The sequence below is a fragment of the Pseudophryne corroboree genome, chromosome 3 (assembly GCF_028390025.1).
Source record: "Pseudophryne corroboree isolate aPseCor3 chromosome 3, aPseCor3.hap2, whole genome shotgun sequence".
Taxonomy (NCBI): domain Eukaryota; kingdom Metazoa; phylum Chordata; class Amphibia; order Anura; family Myobatrachidae; genus Pseudophryne; species Pseudophryne corroboree.
Genome location: NC_086446.1, coordinates 245,974,755 through 245,986,598, shown reverse-complemented (window position 1 = coordinate 245,986,598; position 11,844 = coordinate 245,974,755). Strand labels below are relative to the sequence as shown.

General features: G+C 48.4%; 1 long non-coding RNA gene across 1 annotated transcript; it reads right to left on the bottom strand.

Annotated features, from left to right (window-relative positions):
• Window positions 1–9,475: 9,475 nt before the first annotated feature.
• On the bottom strand, window positions 9,476–9,935 carry LOC135057659 (uncharacterized). Its single transcript, XR_010244274.1, has 2 exons — window positions 9,808–9,935; window positions 9,476–9,721 (listed from the first exon to the last, which is right to left on the bottom strand). It is a non-coding gene; the product is annotated as an uncharacterized LOC135057659 (long non-coding RNA).
• Window positions 9,936–11,844: the final 1,909 nt, after the last annotated feature.

Genomic DNA, 11,844 nt, shown 5'->3' with positions numbered 1-11,844 from the left:
TATGACAGGGAATAGTAACCTGTGGCGAGCACAGCGGTAGCAGAGCGAGCCTCCTTGACCAAAGCATGATGAGCAAACCGAGACTGCAAGGGTACACCTTTCTACTGATTGTGGTCACGTGATTAAACATACGCAACACAGTCGTTGGCCTCGCCAGTCCGGAAAACGGGGGGCATTTTCCTGAATGCCAGTCACCCCCTGTCCCTCTTCGCTCGCATTTTAGAGAAGAGATCACAGGACCCATTCTACACATGCACAGAACGGGTTCTGTGCGTGCGCAGTCCCTGAACATTGGACCTAATTCAGACCTGATTGTAGATGTGCTAAATTTAGCACATCTATGATCAGTCACACAGACATGCGTGGGGCGCCCAGCACAGGGCTAGTGCACAGGGCTGGCCTGCCCATTACACGTGGTACGCGCAAGAGTAAGGCGCCACAATGAGGAGGGCGCCAGCAGCCTAGACCACGCTCCCAGCCCATGCTGCATACCGCCAGCTCCGGCAGTAGCGGCTCCTGCCAGAGACTCACGGCGTGATGTACTAATGCTTACCGCCACTGTAAGCATTAGCACCGTTTACTGCAGAGGCCATTTACCAAGGCGTACAGTATGTATTAAACCTCGGGCACTGAGATGCCCTTCTCATCGGACAACTGTGTGGTCGAGCCGGACAGGGAGACAGCCAGCAGCAGGAGCAGCAGCATGCCGGATATCAGCAGCCGAGGGTGCGGGCTGTAAATACCTGAGGCAGCTGGATAGTTGTAGAGAGCCTCCAGAGCCCGCAACTCCCGGAGATGCAGTACACCAGCAGAGGACACCGATCCCAAGCCGGAGATCTTCAGCATATTAAACGCGTAAGCAGAAGCCGCTTGTTGCCGGTCAACAAGCTGCTGATCTCCGGCTTTGGGCTCCGCACGTCCCTTACAGCCTGCACCCTCGGTTGCTGATATTCGGCGTGCTGCTCCTGCTGCTGGCTGTCCCCCCACCCGGCTCGGCCACCCAGCTGGATGGTGAGTGAGATTGGCATCTCAGTGCCCGTGGTTTAATACATATCCGTCTTTGGTAAATGGCCACTGTGGTAAACGGTACTAATGCTTACCGTAGCGGTAAACATTAGTACATCCGTCCCTGAGTCAGAGAGTGGGAGCTACTGGCAGCGCGTATTTACCGATACAGAGTTTCAGATGCAGGAGGAGGGGCTCCTACATCTCTGATTTCCCTCCCTCCTCCCGCGTCTCTTGCTTGGCTGCTGTAGTGACCTCGCCTGAGACACTACACTTCCCACCAAAGCACCTGACTGGAGGGTCCACGAAGCCTCCTCTCAACTTCCAGGTAAACTGATCTCCCACTTCCTCCCATGCCCCTCTCTCTATCTTCACCCCCATGCCTCTCTCTCTCCCCATGCCCCCTCACCCTTCATGTCCCCCGTCTCCATGCTCCTATCTCTCCCCATGCCCCCTCACCCTTCATGCCCCCCACTCTCCATGCCTCTCACTCTGTCCATGCCCCTCTCTCTCCCCATGCCCCCTCTGTCCTAATGCCCCTCTCGCTGTTCATACCTCTATCTCCTATATCTCTATATCTCACATCTGGAATCCTCTTCGTAAAAATCCTGCGTTTGTCCTGGGGACTGAGGCCGGACAGTGGCGGCCAGGGGTGGAAGGCTGCCTATTGTGTCAGTCGCAGACCATCAGGGCCCCGCATACAGTGTGCAATAATGTGAATTTTGTCTCATACCATGTGACGTAATGTGATTTTTGCCTCATACTGTGTGGCGTAATGTGAATGTGGCTCATACTGTGTGGCATAATGTCATTTTCGGCTCATATTGTATGGCGTAATGTGAAAGGTGGCTCATACTGTGAGGTGTAATGTGCATTTCAGCTCATACCGTGTGGCAAAATGTGATTTTCAGCTCATACTGTGTGCTATAATGTGAATTTCAGCTCATACTATGTGGACTAATGTGAATTTTCGCTCAGACTGTGTTGAATAATGTGAATTTCGGATCATACTGTGTGGCGTAATGTGATAGTTGTCTCATATCTCATGCTGTATGCTATAATGTGAATTTCAGCTCATACTGTGCTATAATGTGAATTTTGGTTCATACTGTGTGGGGTAATGTGAATTTAAGCTCATACTGTGTGAAGTAATGTGAATTTAAGCTCATACTGTGTGGAGTAATGTGAATTTAAGCTCATACTGTGTGGGGTATAATGTGAATTTAAGCTCATACTGTGTGAAGTAATGTGAATTTCAGCTCATACTGTGTGAAGTAATGTGAATTTAAGCTCATACTGTGTGGAGTAATGTGAATTTAAGCTCATACTGTGTGGAGTAATGTGAATTTCAGCTCATACTGTGTGGACTAATGTGAATTTAAGCTCATACTGTGTGGAGTAATGTGAATTTTAGCTCATACTGTGTGGAGTAATGTGAATTTCAGCTCATACTGTGTGGAGTAATGTGATTTTCAGCTCATACTGTTTGGTGTAATGTGAATTTTGGCTCATACTGTATGGCGTAATGTGAATAAGTGGCACTACTGGTGAGCGTGGGCAACTGTGTGACAAATACTGGTGTCCTGCGGAGGAGGGGTTTGATGGAATAGAAAGAGGCAGCTATGGCTCTGATGGAACATGTGTACATTTTAAACTTTACATGTGTTTTATTAAAACTCAAATGTTCGGCCCCCTATATCTCCCATATTTTTCACAGTGGCCCACTCAAAATCAGGGTGTAGGTGCTAGGGGTGCAGGGGGGGGGGATGCACATGAACCTAGGCCAGTGATGGGGAACCTTTGCCACTTCAGATGTTGTTCAACTACACATCCCAGCATGCCCTGCTACAGTTTTGCTATTTGCAGGTCTGAATTAGTCTCCTTGGAAAAATGCAGTAAGGATTGCTTTTACTATCTTACTGAATTAGGCCCTAGGTTCAATTAAATACAAACATCCAGTTTCTTTCCATTTAAAATGCATTTTTTTCTTGTCTTGTTCAATGCAAAAATCAAATAAATAATGAAAATAGAGAGCAACCCCCACACTAATAACATTAATAGTGTCAGTGGGAGGGATCCGACTGCACACCGCCAGTCCAAGTGACTGCTCATCATCATCATTATCATGTGTATTTTGCACCATGCGTTATGTGCCCACAAGCTTTATGCCTACTGACATGTACATGTGAATCTTTGCTGTTATCTGCATGAGCTACATTTGCATGAATACACCCTTAATGTACTCGGACTACATTTGCATGTCCCCCAATTCTGACTCTCTAAGACCTACTACTTACTAAGTTTCACAGAATATCTGGGAGAATCACAAATTTCCGGGGAGCTCTACTGGACTCCCAACAAAGTTGGCCCATTTCCTGCATGCAGCCCACTTTCCAGTGCAGTGGTGTCCCTGAGATTGGATGATGCAATTCGCTTTGAATTGCAGCTTAGCATCCCTGCCGCCTACTGTACAATGCTACAGAATGCAGTTTTGAACAGGAAGTAAGAGGGGGCGATATACAAAATGGTGAGATCTTGGTGCTACACCTCCAGCACATGGGACAGGTGAATGCCCCTTCTGGGACTCGAAGGGGGAAAGCTAAAAGTCTCCTGGAAGTGTATGGCTTGCGTTTATGACCATGAGCAGTATACCTCATCCTCTTTGTTTGGCCTTGTGATAGGTTACGCTGAATAAATGATATCAGAAGTTATACCCAAACACTTTATTGTCCTGTGTTCCTTGATGTGTAGTAGAAAACATGTTGCCTATTAGGAGTAGTGAGGTGAGACTCTCTTCTGTCCTGCAGATCTGGTCTTTTTATGGGCAAGAATATGCAGGGTCAGTGCCATAAGAGAGCAGCAGTGCACCCTGGCTGCCAGCACAGGGGCAGCAGTGCCCAGAGGCTAATGAGGCTGTATAGACAGCAGGGTGCAATCCACCAGGAGCATCAAAATGATGCTTCGGGCGTCACATCAGCTCACAGAGTATTAATTCGTCCCCACTGGAATCCACCATCTCAGGTCCCTGTGTACTTTCTGGAGGCAATTGCTGGTGAATGTCTCCACGGAGGAATTGATTATAATTCATTTTGATGAACATCATCTTCTCCACATTTTGTGGAAGTAACCTCGTCCGCCGATCGCTGACAAGGTGACCGGCTGCACTAAACACTCTTTCGGAGTACACACTGGAAGGGGGGCAACTTAGGTAAAATAAAGCCAGTTTGTGCAAGGGCCTCCAAATTGCCTCTTTTTCCTGCCAGTATACGTACAGACTGTCTGACGTGCCTACTTGGATGCGGTCACTCATTTAATCCTCCACCATTCTTTCAATGGTGACAGAATCATATGCAGTGACAGTAGACGACATGTCAGTAATCGTTGGCAGGTCCTTCAGGCCAGACCAGATGTCAGCATTCGCTCCTGACTGCCCTGCATCACTGCCAGCGGGTGGGCTCGGAATTCTTAGCCTTTTCCACACAGCCCGAGTTGCAGGAGAATGTGAAGGAGGAGCTGTTGACGGGTCACGTTCTGTTTGAGATGACAAGTGTCTCACCAGCAGGTCTTTGAACCTCTGCAGACTTGTGTCTGCTGGAAAGAGAGATACAACGTAGGCTTTAAATCTAGGACCGAGCACGGTGGCCTAAATGTAGTGCTCTGATTTTAACAGATTGACCACCCGTGAATCCTGGTTAAGCGAATGAAGGGCTCCATCCACAAGTCCCACATGCCTAGCGGAATCGCTCCGTTTTAGCTCCTCCTTCAATCTCTCCAGCTGATTCTGCAAAAGCCTGATGAGGGGAATGACCTGACTCAGGCTGGCAGTGTCTGAACAGACTTCACGTGTGGCAAGTTCAAAGGGTTGCAGAACCTTGCACAACGTTGAAATCATTCTCCACTGCGCTTGAGTCAGGTGCATTCCCCCTCCTTTGCCTATATCGTAGGCAGATGTATAGGCTTGAATGGCCTTTTGCTGCTCCTCCATCCTCTGAAGCATATAGAGTGTTGAATTCCACCTCGTTACCACCTCTTGCTTCAGCTGATGGAGGGGCAGGTTCAGGAGTCTTTGTTGGTGCTCCAGTCTTCGGCACGCAGTGGCTGAATGCCGAAAGTGGCCTGCAATTCTTCGGGCCACCGACAGCATCTCTTGCACGCCCCTGTCATTTTTTAAAAAATTCTGCACCACCAAATTCAATGTATGTGCAAAACATGGGACGTGCTGGAATTTGTCCACATGTAATGCACGCACAATATTGGTGGCGTTGTCCGATGTCACAAATCCCCAGGAGAGTCCAATTGGGGTAAGCCATTCTGCGATGATGATCCTCAGTTTCCGTAAGAGGTTGTCAGCTGTGTGCCTCTTATGGAAAGCGGTGATACAAAGCGTAGCCTGCCTAGGAACGAGTTGGCGTTTGCGAGATGCTGCTACTGGTGCCGCCGCTGCTGTTCTTGCTGCGGGAGGCAATAAATCTACCCAGTTGGCTGTCACAGTCATATAGTCCTGACTCTGCCCTGCTCCACTTGTCCACATGTCCGTGGTTAAGTGGAAATTGGGTACAACTGCATTTTTTAGGACACTGGTGAGTCTTTTTTGGACGTCTGTGTATATTCTCGGTATCGCCTGACTAGAGAAGTGGAACCAAGATGGTATTCGGTACCGGGGACACAGTACCTCAAGCAATTCTCTAATTCCCTGTGAATTAACGGTGGATACCGGACACACGTTTATCACCAACACAGCTGCCAAGGCCTGAGTTATCTGCTTTGCAGCAGGATGACTGCTGTGATATTTCATCTTCCTCGCAAAGGACTGTTGGACAGTTAATTGCTTACTGGAAGTAGTACAAGTGGTCTTCCGACTTCCCCTCTGGGATGACGATTGACTCCCAGCAGCAACAACAGCAGCGCCAGCAGCAGTAGGCATTACACTCAAGGATCCATCGGAGGAATCCCAGTTAGGAGAGGACTCGTCAGACTTGCCAGTGACATGGCCTGCAGGACTATTGGCGTTCTTGTCTAAGGAGGAAATTGATACTGAGGGAGTTGGTGGTGGGGTTTGCAGGAGATTGGGTACAAGAGGAAGGGATTTAGTTGTCAGTGGACTGCTTCTGCTGTCACCGAAAGTTTTTGAACTTGACTTCTGATGAACGCGCTCCAGGTGACATATAAGGGAGGATATTCCTAGGTGGTTAACATCCTTACCCTTACTTATTACAGCTTGACAAAGGCAACACACGGCTTGACACCTGTTGTCCGCATTTCTATTAAAATAATTCCACACCGAAGAGGTGATTTTTTTTGTAATTTGACCAGACATGTCAATGGCCATATTCATCCCATGGACAACAGGTGTCTCCCCGGGTGCCTGACTTAAACAGACCACCTCACCATCAGAATCCTCCTTGTCAATTTCCTCCTCAGCGCCAGCAATACCCATATCCTCATCCTGGTGTACTTCAACAGTGACATCTTCAATTTGACTATCAGGAACTGGACTGTGGGTGCTCCTTCCAGCACTTGCAGGGGGTGTGCAAATGGTGGAAGGCACCACCTCTTCCCGTCCAGTGTTGGGAAGGTCAGGCATCGCAACCGACACAATTGGACTCTCCTTGGGGATTTGTGATTTAGAAGAATGCACAGTTCTTTGCTGTGCTTTTGCCAGCTTAAGTCTTTTCATTTTTCTAGTGGGAGGATGAGTGCTTCCATCCTCATGTGAAGCTGAACCACTAGCCATGAACATAGGCCAGGGCCTCAGCCGTTCCTTGCAACTCCGTGTCGTAAATGGCATATTGGCAAGTTTACGCCTCTCCTCAGACGCTTTTAATTTAGATTTTTGGGTCATTTTACTGAACTTTAGTTTTTTGGATTTTACATGCTTTCTACTATGACATTGGGCATCGGCCTTGGCAGACGACGTTGATGGCATTTCATTGCTTCGGCCATGACTAGAGGCAGCAGCTTCAGCACGAGGTGGAAGTGGATCTTGATCTTTCCCTATTTTACCTCCGCATTTTTGTTCTCCATTTTTTAATGTGTGGAATTATATGCCAGTAATATATCAATAGCAATATCCTACTGTACTGTCTGTACTACTACTGCTGGTCACCAAAATGCTGCACTGTCCTACTATATACTGCTCACAACAATGCAGCACAGATATGGATAGTATACTTGACACAGAGCTGCAAGATACAGCAATGGCCTACTGTACTGTACTACTGTATATGTATACTGGTGTTCACCACAATGCTGCACTGTCTTACTATATACTGCTCACAACAACAATGCAGCACAGATATGGATAGCATATTTGACACAGAGCTGCAAGATACAGCAATGGCCTACTGTACTGTACTACTGTATATGTATACCGGTGGTCACCACAATGCTGCACTGTCTTACTATATACTTCTCACAACAATAATGCAGCACAGATATGGATAGTATACTTGACAGAGCTGCAAGATACAGCAATGGCCTACTGTACTGTACTACTGTATATGTATACTGGTGGCCACCACAATGCTGCACTGTCTTACTATATACTGCTCACAACAACAATGCAGCACAGCTATGGATAGTATACTTGACACAGAGCTGCAAGATACAGCAATGGCCTACTGTGCTGTACTACTGTATATGTATACTGGTGGTCACCACAATGCTGCACTGTCTTGCTATATACTGCTCACAACAACAATGCAGCACAGATATGGAGAGTATATTTGACACAGAGCTGCAAGATACAGCAATGGACTACTGTACTGTACAACTATATACTGTTGGTCACCAAAATGCTGCACTGTCCTATTATATATATATACTGCTCACAACAATGCAGCACAGATATGGATACTTGAAGTGACACAGAGCTACTATACTGGTGGTCACCAAAATGCTGCACTGTACTATATATATATACTGGTCACACAACAATGCAGCAGATATTGAGCACTGATGATCAGGACACTGTCTAGAAATGAGTCTGACACGGAGCTGCAAGATACAGTAATGGCCTACTGTACTGTACTACTACTATAATTATATACTGGTGGTCCCCACAATGCAGCACACTGAGCACAGATATTTGTAGCACACTGAGCACAGATACGGAGCTTTTCAGGGAGAGAACGTAGCCACGTCCTCTCCGTTCAATCTCCAATGCACGTGTGAAAATGGCGGCGACGCACGGCTCTTTATATAGAATACGAATCTCACGAGAATACGACAGCGGGATGATGACGTTCGGCCGCGTTCGTGTTAACCGAGCAGGGCGAGAAGATCTGAGGCTGCCTCGGACCTGTGTAAAATAGGTGAAGTTCGGGGGGGTTCGGATCTCAACTAACCGAACCCGCTAATCTCTAGTTAACACCCAGGGGCGGATTGGGATCGAAAACCAGCCCGGGAAATTTATGGAAGCAGCCCTAATAGGGGTGGAGTCTGTTGAGGGGGGGGTTGCTTGCCAAGAGGGCGAGGTCCTGATTCTGAGACAAACACAGTTGGGGCCTCCTTTGCTTTACGCTATGCTAATGTTTACGTGCAACTTTATGCATATGCTGCTACAATGCCCTTCCCTAATACACATCTGTACGTCTGAATATACAAGGACTGATATGTCCACTTTCAGTGTCTACTGACACTGCAGTCATGCCTTTAATCTACTTCTGATTTTATTGATTTTTCATTTTACAAACTCCTTTTTTTAACCTTATATGTTTCAAAGTACAGGGAGGAGGAGCACACACTACATACAGCACAGTACAGGGAGGAGGAGCACACACTACATACAGCACAGTACAGGGAGGGAGCACACATTATGTACAGCACAGTACAGGGAGGAGGAGCATACACTACATACAGCACAGTACAGGGAGGAGGAGCACACACAGGAAGGGAGCACTCACACTACATACAGCACAGTAAAGGGAGGAGGAGCACACACTACATACAGCACAGTACAGGGAGGGAGCACACACTACATACAGCCAGGGCCGGATCAAGGCTCCAGGAGGCCCGGGGTACTTTAGACAAGGGGGGCCCCTGAGGGCTAAATATAGTGTATACACTGTAGGAAGGGGAGGTTCCTTACAAATATATATATATATATATATATATATATATATATCTATCTAAGATTGATAAAAGTGTGAGCAGAAAGCTGTTGGAGGCAGAAACAAAGGATAGCGCATTTTATTAAATAGAAAATTAGCATACATTCACACAACACACACATAGCATACATAAACACTCACAAACAGCATACATACATACATACATACCACACAGCATACACACACACACACACACACACACACACACACACACACACACATACTTGTTTTTCTATCCTCATCGGGACATATGTCTGGAACCTTCCTCATGGGGACCTATTCAGGAATACCGGCCTAATGAGGACACCCCACATAACTGATTTATTTTCGGGTTTAATTAGAGATAGAGGAAACGTGTATTCAGCAGCAGATACATTTTATTCAGGAAAGGTTCTTTCTCATTTCAGCAGTAATTCGGTTCTTAATGTAAAACTTAACCGAGAGCCAGTTCCGAGCCTTCAGCGCTTGTCGTTCTGCCCTTAGGCACGCATCACAGTCATTCTTGCCCGGCACCTTGAATGAGCGAATGAACCGAATCATGTGACGTTCAACAGCTTTCACTTCTGCTGGGGTCCACGGATTGCGCTTGGTACCCCTTCTGTCACCTGTGCGGGAGAAGAAAGGTCAGTCACCACGCAACGCCACCACCAGTCATGGACGCATCTCAAATGGAATGGACAGTCACACCCACCTTTAGCTGCACCTCCATCCACCGCCGACACCACGCTGCCAGCTTCTTTTCCCATGTGCCCCATGGGAACCTCAGTATCCTGACTCTCTGGCTCATCCCCAGAGTCATCGCTCACCACCTGGATCGGCTCTGTGGATAGAGAAGGACAGGGAAACCGATCACACCAGCCCACTTAGACAGTCAGTCCCTGGAGCCACACTGTCAAGTGATACCTACCGTTTGGATCAATGGAGATCTCTTCCAGATTGTGGCCCCGGAATTCAGCCATTCTCCCTTGCTCGAGAGCAGAAACAGCTTGCTCAACTTGGCCAGTTGAAGGGTACCCTCCGGGAGGCGGTAATAATGCCGGTGCACCCGAATATCATGTCCAAGGAAATCAGCAAGCTGATCCATCTCTGTATCGCTCAGGTTGAGGACTCTGGAAAGTGTAGCCACATGCTTCCGTAGGCGGGTGGAAGATAATGCTTCGGGGTGCTTGGCCCCACACTCCCGGGCGTAGAGACGTATGCAGTCGGATCCCCTATAATGGGACATGGCTGTTGGCCTAGCAAACATGTAGATATTGTGTGGGGTCACACCACATTCTGTCCGCTTCTCTATGAGGAGCTCCATCGCTTTCTGCATGCTTGGGGATAGCAGGACAGGGACTTTCCTGCCTCTTTTCCCAGGAATCTCAATACGGGAGAAGTGACGACAGAGTGCCTTCTCCAGCTCTGACAGGGCCTGGGCTACATCACCCTGCAAATCGGCTGTGTGCCGTAAATCGAAGGAGGAGAGCAGCATCTTGGAAACCTCACCTTCTCTCCTGCGGTTGAAGAGAATCAGCTGCGTGAGGGTAACTTTGGCCAACATGGACCACTGCTGTTTGGAAGGGTGGGCGGACAACTCATCGATGTACTCTCGCTGACGGTCAAGGAGGTACAGGTTCAAGCGCTTAACATCATCAGTGAAGGGCAGAAGCAGCGGTGCATTCCATTTTATCTCTCGAAGTGTCTTCAGGGCAGCAGTGGAGATTAGCTCGCTCCACCTCGCCTCATAAATTTTCCGAAAGTTTCAGGCACGCTCCTCTGTCAGGGCACTGCCCTCCATCAGTGCCTGACACTCCACCATAGCTGAAATCTTCTGCAAGCTGTGTCCCACCTTCAGAGCCAACGAGGGTATTTTATATGTATTGGTGCGGTCATCGTAACCGGCCAGGCTCCTCACAGCATGCACCACTTGCAGGAAATTCTGTGGGCAAATGAAATCTTCCATACACCGCAACGGTGTGACCTTCATCGCCTTCAGCAGAAGCCGCCCCACCTCTCTGAGCTTCTGACGGATGTAATCATGCTTGCTGACATCAGACCCCAGACGGTTATAGAGGTGCTGACCGAACTGCATAATCCAGCGGTCCCCTTTGATTACCGGTACCACATCATCATAATTCATTCCGCTCAGCAACTTCCAGAGGCCAGTGCCAACATCTTTCGGGAGCGGTGTGGCGTAAGTGAAGAGACCCTGCACCCTGGTTCTTCCAGGTTTGGGGCTGACACTTTTGCGGAGCGGGCACCTCTTCACATGGCGCCACAGGTGCTTCCTGGAGAATAGCCCTTTACATTTTACACAGTGCATGAAATCTTGGGGAGCCGTTGCTTCTTTCGGCTGCTTGCACGGTAGGAGGACTTCGCTGCCCTCACGGAGAACCCCGACATTATGGGCAAAGTTTCCCCGGGTGCGAATCAGGTCTAGCTGCACTGTCCTTTCCCTGGAGCGCTTCGGAAAGCTGAGTGCCCTTGCAACCTCATGCTCATTGTGGTGGACAGCTTGAACATGTCTCGCAATTTTTGAGAATGGCCTCTCGCACCACAGGCAGAAATTTTTCTTGTTACATGCAATCGAACCATCTGCTTTTCGGGTAAGTACCTGGACCGACACTGCGCGGGCCGGATGGAGACTTGGTTCGGCCTCCGCGGAGCAAGCCCCGGACACTTCCAGAACCTTCCTGCCGTGAAAAGACGTCTCCTCCCCTCCACTATCATCCGAGCTGCTCAACTC